Source organism: Rhinolophus sinicus, chromosome 17, assembly GCF_057876585.1.
Source record: "Rhinolophus sinicus isolate RSI-liver-muscle chromosome 17, RSI-T2T, whole genome shotgun sequence".
NCBI lineage: Eukaryota > Metazoa > Chordata > Mammalia > Chiroptera > Rhinolophidae > Rhinolophus > Rhinolophus sinicus.
Genome location: NC_142517.1, coordinates 195,250,512 through 195,267,067, shown reverse-complemented (window position 1 = coordinate 195,267,067; position 16,556 = coordinate 195,250,512).

The following is a 16,556-nucleotide window of genomic DNA, read 5'->3' as shown; positions in this document are numbered from 1 at the left end:
ACTGCTTTCTGACTGTTATTATAGGTCAGCTGGTGACCCGCACTCACGCCCATCGTGGGATGAGGTAGGAATCCTCCACTGGACTCAGAGTGGTCATTCATAAAGCACCTGTCCCCGGGGACTCCGTATCTCCTTTCTCACTCCACACCACTCCCCCGTGGCATATGCATGCCATGCAGCTGGAACTAGCTTCGCTTCGCATACCCTCTCGTTTGAGCGTGTAGCCACCTACGGGGTGGGCAGGCAGGCAGGCCCCTCTACTCCCACTCAACACATGGGGAAAATGAGCATAACAGGGGTGAAGAGACTTGTCGAAGCCACTGCAAGCATTTGGTAGACTTGCAATTCTAGCCTAGTTTCCTAGAGCCAAAGCCATCTCCTACTGCTGCTGGTACTGGATACCTCAAGGTCATGACAAGGGAAGGAGACTCTCCAGGGTCCTTGGTTCTATGGCTTGTTCTCCTCTCACCAGAGGTCAGAAAACAGCTCTCTGGCATTCTCCATAATAACTGACAATGGCAATTCCTTCCTAGCCTACACTCGCCCCTTAATCATCTGTTCCTTTGGATTATGCAGTTCCCCAAACTGGCCTCATGCTTAAAGCACTGACGTGCCACCCTGGAGAGAGTAACACACCAGCTCCCTAATTCTTTCATCTTGAGAGAGTTCCCAGTCCCTTTGGAACAGGAAGGAGACCACTGAGCTAAAAGGCGAGGGGGCAGGGGTGAGGGAGACAGCTGAGGGGAGGGGAGGAGGACGGCAGGCCATATAAACCGTCCCAGTTCTGCCAAAGTTGGTCCAGCATATTACAGCCAGCCTGCTGACCTTGGGGAGTAGGAGACGGACGCCTCCATTTTCTGACCTTTGCTTTGACCCTCTCTGCTTCTTCTCCCTCCCACTTACCTGGACCACCTCATTCTTGTTCTAGCAGTGTTGAAAGGATGCCAGGATTCACCAGGGGGATCAAGTGATCAGGGTGGGGTTCATGGGGAATGAGTTCTCTGTCAGAGGCAGCCTGGCTGCAAATGAGGCGAACTATTTACACAGGGTCCTCAGAGTCAGAGGAATCGTCCCAAAGGCTAAACTCCCAAAGAAGTCCATCATTTCTCAGCGCAGCTAGCTTACCAACTACCTTATGTGACCTTGGGCAGATTGCCTATCCTCTCCAAACTCAGTTTCCTCAACTGCAAAATGAGGCTAGTACAAGACCTACCCCACAAAACTGGCTGAAGCTCAATGAGACACTCCGAGTTCGTTATAAATTCTCAGCCAACAGATGTCGTTATTCCTCATTCACCAATCACTTTACCCCTAACTGGCTGTTGCACGCAAAGTGCGTACCGGATTCCACCATTGAATCGTTTTATTGGAAGAGATAAAAAGGCAACACGAATTTAAAAAACAACAAACATGTTAGCATAAGAGAGTAGGCTTGGAGAGAGTCCTGAATTGAAGTCAACAGCAACCTGGCCAAAGAAATGCCAAGTTCTCTAACCTTTGTACCACACTTCAAAGGGCATTGGCCCCTGACTCACAGGTAACACAAATATTTATTACTCTAATGTACTTCTTTGTTCAATACACTCATCCCGTTTTCCCTGGGTCTTCTCCACATTCACCAATATTATGGCTGCCTTTTAAGCAGTAACCCTCAAATTTTGAGCGTGACAAAATTATGATAGTCATCTGTTTAAAATGCCAGTTTCTGGATTTCACACCTAGAAACTCTGGGGTGGGCCCCACAAGTCTGCACCTGTGGGTGACCCCAGACCCATTCTTACAGATTAAGTCCCAAAGGGCACGAACCGTGTCATTTAACTACCCAATGTATTGCCAATGCCCAACATTTGGACAAGATGCTTGCTAATAAATGAGAAATACCAGGAAGTCTGAATACTTGCTTCTTAAGGAATATACATTTTGTCCTCAACATTATTTCACAACTTCAACCAATTGCGTAATTCCCACCCCGCCTTAAGAATGAAATTCCAGCAACGTCAGCTTTCCTGTATGAACTTTACTGGCTCCTTTGTGGCTCCCCAGCTCCCAGACCACACCAGCACTCACTTTACACTACTCCTTCTGTTGACTTGACTGCTCCTTTCGCCACCAGTAGTCTCCTCCCATTCCTTGAGAACAAGGGCTTGTCCCCTTCTCTTTCCACCATCTAGACCGGTGGTCAGCACTAGCTCAGCGCCTGTTAATGGAATGACCCACACAGGGGATACGATGGGACGGCCGGGTGGTAAGCACTTCAGGATGGGAGGAGGAAGCGAACCCTCTGTGATGTTGTAGTATAAAGACTTCCCCATCCGAGGACGAGCCATATGACTATGTGGTTGTTTTTTAAGAAATGGAGACTTCGATCTTGTCCATGGTTTGGGGGTTTTGAGAAATTATTTCAAGGACTGGTCATCAGCAGATGTTCCTTTTACTGTCTCTTAGTCCTTCATACCTATTTGACATCTTGGGGCACGTGTTTCAATCGGCTCATGTCAGAGACCACTCACACTAAGATTACCTTTGTTTACATCGCAGAGTATCATAAAGTGCACAATTCTCCATCAATGTCTGGTTACCTCGCCAGGAGCACATGCTTCCCACACTGCTGCCCTCCCACAGGGCCGTGTGGTTTGATTTGGTCAAGGAACGTGCGCAGCAGTGACCAGCATCACTCCCAGATGGATGCTGTAAGAACAGGTTTGTGTTTTGAATGTCCAGGTCCCAGAAGGTTGACAATGACAAGAAGAGCCCCGAGCTGACCCACAGTGGACAGAGAGGATGGGCAAGCAGCGAACAGTTTTGCTCTAAGCGCTGGCATTTGGGAGTTGTTATACCACATAACCTGGCCTGTCCTGGCTCGTGTCCAGATGCCTGCATGTCTTTTTTTTTTTTTTTTAACTTTTATTTATTTAAGTGTGTTTTTCCAGGACCCATCAGCTCCAAGTCAAGTAGTTGTTTCAAACTAGTTGTGGAGGGCGCAGCTCACAGTGGCCCATGTGGGGATCGAAACAGCAACCTTGTTAAGAGCACCGCGCTCTAACTAAATGGGCTAACCAGCCGCCCCCTGCATGTCCACTTTTTTCAATCAGTGAAAATGTTCATGCACAACTAGCCTGGTTTTATGATTTTAAGAAAATATATTTCTTAAAAATACCTCCATGAGCCTTAGTTTCCATTCCTGTCAAGTGAGGGAAAGAATAACAACATAATAATATCAAATGTTAATTGGATGTTTATCATGTGTCAGGCTGAGCACTTTAGAATAACAGCCCTATGAGGTGGTGTGACTATTATCATCCTCATTTTAGAGACAAAGGGCCAGAGGCCTGGAGCGCTTAGGAAAGTTGCTCAGGGAAACACAGACACTAAGAATAACGTGACGGATGGATGAAACGGCCTGTGGGAGCCTCGTCCCTTGACCTCTGTGCTGCACCTGTGGGGTCATGGCTAAGATCCTCTCCTTCTGACTCACTAGGGCTGTGACATTGCCGTATGGTAACAACTACCCTAGGATTTCAATTTTGAAACCAAAACCCATTTTCACCACTGCCCTACTCTTGTGGGGTTAAGAAAATCGTTTCTACCGCTTTCTGAATGTCCTGAAGGAAGGACTGGAGAACCGGAGTGAGTGCCCCAGTCCTCACAGGAGGACGGCCCCTCCCGGGTTCAAGAGGTCCCTCCAGCTACTTCCCTCTCCAAAGTCGCTGTCTTGCTGTGTGAGAAATGTGCCGCCAAAGCAGAAAGCCTTCTTGCTCTTGCCAGGTTTTTATATATGGATGAAAATCGCTTACAAAAGTGATGGCCAGGGAGGGGGACCTCTCCTGGCAGAGGCCAGGGTGAGGGGTGCGGCCTCATCATGTGGCTCTGGACTCAGGTTCGTAGCCCCGGGCCCTAGGGAACTTTGTTCATTTTATTCTGCTAATCCTTACAACAGGCACTCCTTAGCCCCTAAGAAAGGAGCAGGCATAGGAGTTTTCCCAAGAGTGGAAGCCCTGCTCCTTTCACAGAACGGCATTGGCAGAACATAGACCTCCCATTTCTCGAGACCACTTAGACACTGCAATAAACGGACCTTCCTGCATCCATCTCCCTTCTTCTGTTAGACAGAAACCCAAGGCTTTTTGAAAGATCATTTTCACTCTCTGTGGCCTGGTCTCTTAATGACCTTGCTCTTGAGAATGAAAAAAAGCTCACGAGTCCAACTAACCTGAAGAGACTGGTTCCTTCAAAGGGTCAGAAATGTCAAACCAAGGGCCTCCAGTCTCTTAGCCCCTGGGCAGTAGTGAACGTCTCATCCACAAACCTGTGCCCACAAACCCTGAACTCCCCAGGCCTGCTGAGATGTGAGCCTGGGTCCTCCTCATCAGCGAGGGCCTTGAATCAGGCTTTGGCTCTGTCGCCACCTACTTGCAGGACTGTGGGTAGGTCACTGCACTGCTCTGGATCTGCACCTCCTTCTCTTTAGAATGATGGAACTGGATGCGGCAACCTCAAAGTAGCCCCCCCCAGCAATGACTCAGGATGCTCTGAGGTCTAGGATTCTGGGGACAACGTGGACTTAACTGTCTTGCCTGACTGTTAGCAAGAACGGCGTCATTGGTTTACCTCTTCCCATCCACTCCCGCCTCCCTACATGTTACTGGAAGGCTGATTTCTTAATTTCTGTTCCCTCTACCTACCTGCCCCCAAATGTCATCAGCCACTTTGGATCCTCAGCAGCTCTGGCAAAAGGACATGGCTAAATTGCTGTTGGGGTTTATCTGGGAATTTCACTCATCTGTCTTCTCTTCAGTAGAGTTCATGGAGACTGGGTTCCATTCTGGCATCTCTAAGGGAGCAGAGCTGAAGCACGAGGACAAGATTGGGACTTTTTAGGGTCCTAAGCAACGTGATTTGAGTAACCCCTTCTGTTTTTCTACAAGACTGTTCTACCAACAGCCAGTGGCCAATGGCAGAAACAGGTCAGCCTCCTGCTCAGGCCTGTCTGACCACAACCCCAGTGCCCTCCGTTCAGATGCCCCCAGGCATGTCTTCCTTTGGCCTTTCTCCCTTCCCAGTATCCTGCAGTACTCCCCCGACCCCCAGCTGATCTTGGCCCTGACTCATTGGTGCTGAGTCAACAAAGAAAAGCAGACCCTCAGGCAGCTGGACGGTAGACCTGGGCCAGAGCCTGCCCGAGTGGAGGGGAGGGCAGGTAGAGGCGGGAACCCATCAATCAGCCTGTCACCAAGTCTTTGCTGAGTCCCCCAAGGACTTGGTCCCCTGCCGAGCTGCATGGTGAAGTCCCAGAAGGGAAGACAGGAGTCTCTATTTTTAGCAATTAAAGATATGTAGTTGGAGCTGTTTTGTTTTTGGGGTTCCCAAGTGTGCTAACCCACGATCACTCACAGGAGGGAAGTTTGCATACTGCCACTAACAGCTGCCACCATGGAGTTTAGGGAAAGTTGGAAGGGCGCAGCCAGGGTAGGGTTTTGAAGCTGTATTTGCAAAGGTTTGGATGTAAGATTATGTGAGCTGTTCTTAAGAAACAGAGGAGGTAATGGAAATTACGGATTTTAAAGCCCAAATCCACACCTTTGCTACCTCCATTGCCACCAGCCCCCACATTTCTCTCCTATGGGATGCTGGGTGTGGGGCACTTCATTTCAGTAAAAGAATTTTTAAAATGTCCCTGCTAAAATGAACCGACTATGCTACTCTCCTTTCTAACCCCATTTGTTCCCAGGGTTGCATTTGCAGAGGGGGCTATAGGTCTAGAAGAGATCCAGGGGCACAGAGAAGAGACTCTGGGTTGAGGAGGTTGCACTTTAGAATCCCAGAGCCCTAACTCAATGACTTATCAGTTGTGTAACTGAACTGGGGGCAGTTATTCAATTCCTCTCAGCAGCTTCCTGCTGAGGATTAAAGCAACCTCACAGGGCCTTGTGAGAAGGGGAACAGCTGCTAGTACTTCAGTCACTTCTGTTAGGGAAATGGTACCTTCATAAATGGTATGAGTAAAGATGAGAATGGGAGAAACAAGCTAATGGGGGTGGGTGGGGGGGAGGCACCAGAGAAAATGTCTTTCTCATTCTTCTGAGTCCAGACTTGATGAGCAAAACGTATCCAGGGCTCCCTCTGCTGTCCATTCTCCGCACTCGTCTTCCTGTATCATCTAAGATGCCCCGATTCCTTAGTCCCAGGCACAGGCTGTGCACTCGCCGGGATTCATCAGTGCGGTCATGTTCACACTTTAACACCACCTCTTGGAAACATGGTTTCCTTTCCATTCTGTTGCTCTTCCCCTAGTTTTCTGCCTTTGTCTCATGCCTAAGTTGGCACTCCCATTATCAAAACCCTTCACAACATGCCACTCTCTGAGAACCTGTCTCTTTATCTGTGAAAATAAAGAATTCTTGGAAGTTCAAGCCAATAAACGACAGAGCGGAAGATGGATAACTTCTGGATCCAAAGCTCACCCTTTTTCCAGGAACATTATCCCTCTCTGAAGTGTGTCACCATAGACATAACGTTTAACTTCTCTAAGCTACTTTTCCCTCTTCGGCTGTAAATAGGGGAAACAATCACACTAATCCCATGAATTTGGTGTGAGAAGGGTAGACACTGCGGGAGAAACGGAGAACTGGCAATAAGAGTACAATCCAGACTCGCTGTGATCTTACAGCACAGGGTGCTCACGTCGTGGGAAGTTGAGCATGGCGAGTGCTGAGCAAACAGGACATGACAACAGGTACGGCTGGGAAGGTACGCAGCAGTAAGGTCACAGCCAGCCTTGTAAAATAGTCTCCCAACCCCAGTGCAGGGCTGTCATGAGGAGTAAATGAGTTTACACAGGTCCAGCCCTTAGAACACAGCCAGGCTCACAGCACGGTGCATGTGTTAGGTAGTCCCAGTGAATTCTCCAACTATTAATCACAGCTTAGAAACTAAAGCAAGGAAATAAATATATGAGCTGAACAGCCTTAAGTTGATGAGTTAAAGGACAGTTGCTTGGGAGAAAAGATTAGAATAAGAACATTAGGAAAGAAGTGAAGACCCATGTCCCACCCATATAATATTGGCCTTTGAATCTTAACATATTACACCATTTCATGTGCACGTGTAGAGGTACACACACCTCCCCTGGCTCCCTTCCAAATCATATTTCCACTGAGCATCCCATTGGCTCTTCCCAGTGGTGGCACCATTAGGGTGTCTCCCTGCATTAGTGTAACCTTTTGACCTACTTTTGGGGGGCTGCGCTCTCACTTAGCTCCCCCCATTGGTTCATGTCTTACTCTAGTTACTCAATTATGAAGGCCAGTGTGTATGATGGTATACTTAATACTTTTATCCTGTATTGAGCTTTTTAAAGAGAAAAAAATCCTTTAAAACTCTGAAAATGTGTTCAGAGACCTGCACACCCTAATTTGAGAACTGCTTGATAAGTAAAATCTTAATTAAATATATTTTAACAATGCATTATCACTGCAGAAGTTTTGTTTTTACAACTGGTAAAAATAATTTTTAGTATCATTAACAAAATGAAAATACTAAATTAAAATTTAGCAGACTCTAGAAAAATACACCCAAGTTCATCTTAATTAGTTAGTAGGTTATTTGTCCCACAAAACCTATACTTATTAACTCCTTTTGATCTCCTTCTTTACCTTTGTCCGCTTGATCACATTATGGAAATTTAAAAATAACGTGGTACTTACTAAACTGTTATACCAGCTCTTAACCATTTTATACTTGCCCTCAAGATGAATCTGCCAAACCTTACACTTGTCAGGCTATGTTCCTTCTTTCTAGTAATACTGTATCACCCCCTAGCGTTATACACAATGCCTGCAGCCAATACGTGCTGACCAATTTCTTTGCTTTTTTGAAGGGACGAATATCTCTGTAGGTAAGTACTTTCCTGATTTACAGATTAGTTTCCAAAGAATATATGTAAATCCATTGGGTTCCAACGCCAAAATGCACCATACAAACCTTCAAACATATCTAGAGTACTGACTACACTGTGACATCCTATGGAGGATGCTTTCCAAACTCAGTACAAAACCAACAGTAAATACAGTAACATACACACGATTACTGTTTTCCCGTTGACATTTTTAAGGTACATCAGTGTTTAATGTCGATCTAGGAAACAAAACAGTGCAGCAGATGTCAGTAACAGAACAAACACAAAGGGGTGGCTTTAATTCAGCTCGAAAGGTTAATTTTTTTTTTTAATGATTAGCATGTTACTATTATACCTTGAGCTGCTGAAACATTTGATATTTTAAGTTTCTGCTTCATAGAAATAACTATTTAGAAATTAACTCCCGTTTCCCAGCTTACAATGATCCCGGCTTGCTGGCTCTTCTTGGTCATTGGTATTGACTTTGCAGAATTTGTCAGCTCTTGATTTCCTCTAGTCAGTGTTTCTCTAAGTTCAATTAATTCAGTTTGTTCCTCAAGAACATTTTCAGAGCCATCACCTACTTACCTAGTACTTCATATCTTCGTCAATGGCCCAGAAATGCTGAAAAATCATGTAGTTTTTTTCTGTATGTTTATCAATATTAATGTCCCTTTGTCTCTAGCAATGCTTTTCTGCCTTAAACTCCACTTGGTCGAATGTTAATAATACAGCTCATTTCATGGCTTAGTTTGCAGGTTGTATCTTATCCTTTTACATTAAACTTTCCTGTACCTTTGTTTTCAGTGTGTCTATGTCCTTATATTTTATTTATATCTGATTCCTTTATCTTCAGGTATGCCTTTCTTTAATCTATATTTTGTGTATGTAATCCCATTTGACTATTTCAACATTTTAATTGAAGCATCTATTTATATGTAGTTATTACTGACACACACGTGTATATATGTATATGCTTAATCTACCATCTTACTATGTATTGTATGCCCTCCTAGTTTTCTTTTCCCTTCCAATTGCTTTTTAATTCTTTTCCCATTCTATTAACTTGTTAATTAATACATTATTTTCTATTTTTAATAATTACCAGAGATTACATGTATTTGATTGTTTTACCTCTTCCCCAAGTGTTAAGAACCTTAGAACACTTAAACACTATTTACCCTCTTTAGCAACCTACATGCAACTGTTGTCATACATTTTTTCTTTTTAAGTTTTATTGGGGAACAGTGTGTTTCTCCAGGGCCCATCAGTTCCAAGTTGTTGTCCTTCAATCTAGTTGTGGAGGGCACAACTCAGCTCCAAGTCCAGTTGCTGTTTTCAATCTTTAGTTGCGGGGGACACAGCCCCCATCCCATCCCATCCCATGTGGGAATTGAATTGACAACTTCCTTGTTGAGAGCTTGCGCTCTAACCAACTAAGCCATCTGGCTACCCCTGTAATACATTTTAATATAACCCCCAAATTTACTGTTATTTATAGTCTACATTCATTTGTATTTACTTACACATTTCCCTTTTGTTGACTTTCATTCCTTCCTGCATCTTCAAGTCTCTACTTTATGTACTTCCTGTCCAGTGGGTGGGTCTGTGGTGATACTATTTGTTTGAAATTGTCATTTCACCTTCATACTTTAAGGATATGGAGAAGAGCAAAGAATTTGAAGAACTTTGAAGACATGAATCTATTGTCTTAAAGTCTATTGTTATTAAGAAGTTGACTATCTTATTGCTGCTTGTTTCTTACTGGCTGCTTTCCAGATACTCCTTTTCTCTTTGGTATCATACTACTACGATATTCTTAGGTGATTTTGTTATTTTGCCTAAGACTTACAGCGATTCTTGATTCTGCGGCTTTGTGTTTTTATCGGTTTTGGAAAATCCTGAGCCATTATCATCCTTTTTCTTGGACTCCAATTATCCATTATTAGAACTCTTCATGCTCTCTCCTTCCTCTCTTACATTTATTTGTACTTTTCCATTGGTTTTTTGTGCTTCTTTCTGGATATTTTCTTTTTCTAGTCACTAATTCTCTTAATCAGAATCTAACTTGCTGTTAAACCCATCAATGGAGTTCTAATTGGTTTTTAATTTTTTAGTACCAAGAATCTTTTTTTGGTAATGAAATTCTTAGTCTTCTTTTATTTCCTTGTCCATATTAAGCAGTTTTTTTAAAGTCAATTTCTGATATTATTTGAATACCCTGGGGATCCTTTTCAGTTATCTATTGTTTCCTTAGATTTTAAAAATCAAACTTTAAAATACTGTCTCCTTGTATACTTGTTTTTACTTGGATGTTAAGACATCATATGTAAAAAAGTAGAGATAAGTTGAAGCTTAGGATCTTTTTTTTTCCCTTCCCCCAGAGAGGATTTACATTTGCTTCTTGTAAAAACTTAGGGCACTAGTAATTCTAAATTAACTGAATCCAATCATGTATGAAGATGATTTGGAACTCATCTTGAGTCCCTGTGAGGGTTTATTTGTTGTTCACTTCTCCTCTCAGGGTGTAGACTGCTGGAGTCTTACTCTATATTGGGATCTCACCAAATCAAAGGAAGAGCTCACACCCAAGCAAGAACCAGGGCAACTTCAGGGAATCTGAGGCAGAAATTCAGGGTCTGTCTCTTAGGGTTCTTGCCCTAAGACTCAATTCTAATTAGCCACTTCTCTCTGTGTCTGACTGCCCAATTTATAAATTCCTGGAATAATTCAATGAGTTCTAGTTTGTGTCATATGACAATCCTTCTGTGGCCAAGGGAAAATATCCTGTTATTGGTAATGCTACTATAACCAAACGGAATGGAGGTAAGCTGATCAAAGAGATTCTGGGAGACAAAAATAATGTTAATACAGAAAATAAGGTAGAGGAAGGAATAGATGACATAGAATGGGGAACAAATTTAGAGAATATCACTTCAGCTCTAGAAATGTCAAAACACGTTACTATGAAATATTTGGTTCAGGGTCCTGGCAGGAAACAGATGGGACACTCAAGCGGGGTAATTAAGGGAAGTTGAATAAAGGGACTAAGGGCAACAGTGTGGTCAGAATTAAGGAAAATCAATAATGGATGAAGTCTTCCAGGACTAATAACCCCGGGGAGGCATTACGACCTTAGACCTACAGGAGTAAGGGGACAGAGTACTAAATCTCAGGGAGAGTGGCTGTAGATACAGGAAAGAGTCACCTAACAGAGCTGTAGCCCTCAGTAGCACAGTCGACCTGAAGCAACTCTGCAAGGAGCAGCAGGGAAAATACCATGACTCCACTTTCTTTCCAACTGCCAAGTCTTCTCTGGTAACTTCCATTTACTGAACCTAACCAGAAGTCAGGGAACAAGGGAACCCATTGCTATAGGCTATACAAACCAGAGAATTTCCCAGAGTACAGAGCTGGATGGTAAAGGTGAGGTATCTGGAGAGACTCCCTTTTCTGTTTGTTGGTTCAGTGGCATGAAGAACCCAAAATGATCAAAGAACTGTCTCAAGGTTTCAGTTCAAATGGAACCAAGGTTGTGTTCCCTGGAAGAAACATTACTTCCTTATGCACTAAGAGCTCCAAACTCACCACTCAAGTCTCAAGCAAGGGAAGCAAAAATGCCTTCAATGGGCAGCCAATTAGCTCAGTAGGTTAGAGCACAGTGCTCATTAACAAGAAGGTCACTGGTTCAATTCCCACATGGGCCAGTGAGCTGCACTCTCCACAACTACATTGAAAATGACTTGACTTGGAGCTGATGGGTCCTGGAAGAACAGCTCCCCAATAAAAATTAGAAAAAAAAAAAAAAAAAAAAAATGCCTTCAATGAGTCAACTAGCCTAATTCTGTGATGTGAGTCCCACTTCCATACCTTTGATGTCTTGACTCATGCATCCTGGCTATGGGGGAGAAAGCAGCATATACTGACAGGTTTAAGGTATATACTGTAGGATAGTACCTAACCTCACAGTAAGTTAACTCCTAGCTGGTCCAGCCTTTAGCAAACCACTAAGTTGTGTTCAGCACTGGCCTCTCGTTCCAGTTTGCAACTCTGCAGAGATAATAGCCAGGTCACCCTTGTTACGGGAGGTCCATCTCTTTGAGCTCATACACAGGCTGTCTCTGCTATCATGACTTTCATTCACGGGCCTATCGTAGTGGCTGCCCCCCACAGAATGGGTTACCGAATTTATCTGGTTTGGGAGAGCGATATGCAGTGTATGCTTTCTGCTGGGCATTTACATGGGCTATAACTATCAACTCTATACTCATTCTAAGAGTTCTATCCAACAATTCTTGCAACATCTTTGTCACCAATCTTTGATCCTTGTTCCTTCCAACTCTTTGACCAGCTGACTAACCCATTAACCACTGCTCATGAATCAGTAAAAAAATCTATACCCAAGCCATCTATCTATTCTTGTACGCAAAACGAGTATTACCCTAAGTTCTGCCCACTGGATTTCCCTCCACTACTGCTTTCAGGGTTACTTCTGTCCACTTTCAGCTAATGCCAGCATAGTGACTGCATCGATCCATAAAGCACTTTTTCCTCTCCCATTAACTGATAGAAACTCCCCAATGAGGCCAACTGAATTAAGGGAGAAACAGCGAGGCAGTAGGAGCATATGCCTGTATGTACCCAGTCATTATGTCATTGGTGTAACGGATCAATATGATCTTCTGAATTATCAACACGGTCAAGATCCTTCAGGATTATGAGAATAAGTTGATAGCCCTGAAATAAAGCAACTAAAGCATACTGCTGTCCCTGTAAACTAATTTTGATTACTTTGCAGATAAGGATGAGGGGGAATAAACCCCCAAGCTGGTGTTAGGTACAATTCTAGAGGTTTGCACTTGACCTTTCCAAACCTAACAGCCTTTCCTCCACTGGCCAAGGGAAAATGAAGAAACTCCCCCTGTTTCTAAATACATATATTCTCATTCTGCATTCTGGGCATGGGGTAACAGGATGGGAGCCATCATGCCACATACCCACTGACGACTCAGTCCACGACATCACCTGTCATTTGACCTCCAGAAGCTCCCACTCTGACCATGGTAAATGGCCTCAGGTTTCCATGGGGAAGAGTTGAGAAACAATTTAGTGTATTCTTGTGGCCATGTTATAATGTTCTTTTAAGAGTAGTACATTGGCAAGGTGGTTTGAGGGACAAAATACAAGTGTTACTTTTAAATTAGTGGTTTACAGTAAGTAGTAAAAATACAATACATATAATTCCATTTTGATGTTAAGGACACTTTTCCCTCCTAAAATTATAGCCAATCTCTGACTTTCTTTTGGAGATTTTTCCTGTCCTGTGTACTCTTGGTGAGACTAAGGTGCCATGGCATGGAAATTAACCCATTAGGCCAAGTGGATGCACTTTTCAGGGTTTTTGACTCTGGAAGTGTCAGAAAGACATGAGATCTGATCCCACTGGGGATTGCCTTAGTTCTTCCCATTGATAACTGTGAAGACGCCTGGTTTCTTCCTCTTACAAATCTAGTCCTATTCTTTTATCCTGTGAAGCACTATTACCCTCCAATAAATCTCTTCTGCTTTAGTTAGCTTGAATCAGTCTCTATCACATGCAATCAAAAAACTCTAGCTGAAAACAGGTGGGAACCGGGGCAGCAGCTCATTAACTTTTCCTGAAGCTCAGTGCTCTTCCTTAGTGTAAAACTCAGTTCCTGTATCATTTGATGCCAATTCTCTGAAGAGGGTTGGTTCCATTTACTTTATCATCTGTTCCTTTACCCATAGTGCTTAGGGTAATCCTATTATGTATGGTTCCTGTATCAACACAGCTAACCCATAACATTTTCTCCAGACTGGAATGCTAGACTTTAACCCATGGCATATAGGTCCACATGATTTCACATAAACACAAACAGCACAGGCAAATCCGATGCAAAAAAGCAAAATAAACCTTCCCCTTACAAGGTATATCACAAGAGCCCAAAGAAAACTTGAACCAGAGCGCTCTATCATACGGGCATGTTATGTGGTCAGGTGTGTGCATACGCACACATACAGGGTATGATGGATACCTATTAAAAATATTGCTTTAGCTCCTCTTTCCCCTTAGGCCAAAAATCTACCTTTAAAAAAGCTTCCACCGTCAGAACATTACATCTGTTCCTCCTTTCCCATCATAATCTATCCTTTGTCAAAGGCAGTTTCCCTCCTGATTCCCTCTGTTGGCCTAACATCCCAACTGAAAAACAGAACCAGTATGTCCAAAATTAGTATTCTTTCCGTCCAAGATCGCGGACTTTTATTTACCTTGGGTTCCTCCTGGACCACACCCACCATTAGTGAGTGTTCTGAAACCCATTTTACCTTCTTTGAGAGAAAAACCATCACACTCATTTTACAGATGAGAAAACTGAAGTTCAGAAAAGTAATAAACTTGTTGAAGGTCACTCATAAGACATTTAAAACTCCCATTTATCTATGTTCCTAACTATGCTACACTGACTTTTCTCATCCTGATGTTTCCAAAAAATTTTTAGAAACATTTTCCAGTTCTGGGGAAAGAAAAAATAGCATTTTGATTGAAGCAGGCATATAATCCCTTTGGAACACACTCACCAGTTTTCCACACCAGGAGTTTGTAAGTTTAATGAGGCATGCTGTTTCAACCCTGCTAGTGAGCTGAGTGGTGATCACATCTGTACTTCAGGGTGGTCAGTGCATACTGGTTTATTTAATGAATGGTCTCTACCCTCAACTAATCCTTCATTAGCTGAACCCACAAAAAAGACCTGTCTTTGGTGTCAGCCGTACCATCCACTTTCCTGACACTCTTTCAAGGGCCCTGGTCTACAGGGTTGATTGTGGCATGACACCAACTTGAGCCTTGACTCATTTTGACTATGTATCCCAAAACATATCAAAATTTATTTTCTCTGTTGTTGAATTTTGGCCCAAATGCTAACAGCAAAATGGCTCTTGGCTTTCCAGAGGAACATAGTACCAGTAAAGCATTTTTCAACTCCTTGGTTCTGGTTGCTATATTTCAAAATTGCTGTTGCAGATGTATTATTTCCCATCTTAGTTGGGTCTTCCCCAAATCCCTTCTCAGTTCTCAGCTGCAGTTCTTGGTTCCAGATCTTGGTCTATAATCCTCATCTCTTACTAATCCTTAAAACAAAGCTTACGTATCCCCACTCCACATCTCCACACCCAAAACAAAACTTGCAATTAAATGTGCTCCCATTTTGGCTTTGTGGCTACCTGTATATTTATCAGAGCACACAGTAATATTTAGGATACAATGAGATTTAAGCTTAGAATCTAGCGAAGAACACACTTTATTCACATTTGTATCCCGACGCAAAGTCAATGAAATGACTCAGACCCAAAACAACTGTGAAAACAAGCCAGGGGGTGGCTGCTTTTGTAAGAGTAAAACAAAAGTGGGGACTCTTTAGTCCATTAAGATAAAGAAAGCACATATTCTGAGCCCATAAAATGTAAGGCAGCCTCGTACAGACCAGGAGCCAGAAACCTAATTTTCAGCCCTACTGCCACCAGCTGCCTCCTATAACCTTGAGATAGACATTACTTCCTTAGCCACACAAATATTTACTGTTTCAATAGCCTTGAACTGGTGTTTGTTCCCCATCCACTCTACTATCACAAAAAATGTTAAAAGCAATATAAAATGTCCACGATTATCAGTCTGGACCAAGAACACACGGGTTCAAATCCCAACTCCATCATTTACAAGTTACATAACTTTCTCAAATGTAAACGGGTATTGTCTACAATTCAAAAAGTCATGGGATTAAATGAGACTCAGTATTCAGAATACTCAGTCTCAACAAATGTTAATTACCTCACTGCTTACAAAATTCTCATTACTCTATATTGTTTACAGAATCAAATTCTTAAGCAAAGTAACACAACAGCTTTCAAGTAAGACTCCAAATTAGTAATCTTAGCTCACATCACATACTCCATTCTACTACCAGGCACTGTTCAGGACACTTAAGCAGAGGTTAAGTAACTTAACCTAAACCACACAGCTACCTAAGCGTTTGGCTGAGCTGGTACCTCTTGACCACAGCCACCTAATGATTATTCAAAACTCCCCATGTTGATGTGAAATCCTAGCACCAATCTGGGGATTCCTGAAGACCTGTCAAACATTTCTAACAATCCTGATTTGTCTACTGCCTCACGGTACCTAATGATGTTTCACAGTACAAAATCAGTTAGCACCATTTTGTTACAAAATTCAGATCCACACATTTACTCATGAAACATTTAAGCCCACTAATGTGCAGTAATTATACTAGGTAATGAGGTTACGATAATAAACAAAACTGTTAGGGACAATAACCCAAATTAAAAACCCTCCAGTTATTACTATTGGCCTAATAGGAGCTTTGCACAGGGTGTTACTTAGAGGTATTGTTTGTGCCAGAGTCAATGCTGAAGCGAAGGGAAAAAAATCTTATGTGCACAGGCCATATAGAACACTTAATAAACCTGGATATGGGCCCAAGAGAAAGATATAGGAAAACTGGCAGACAATTAAGTGACAAATAAAGGTGATGAATATTAATCATCTTAACTATTCGCAACTCTTACATACCTTGAAGGAACTTATTTTATTAGTGTGACTATAACAACTTGAATAATTCAA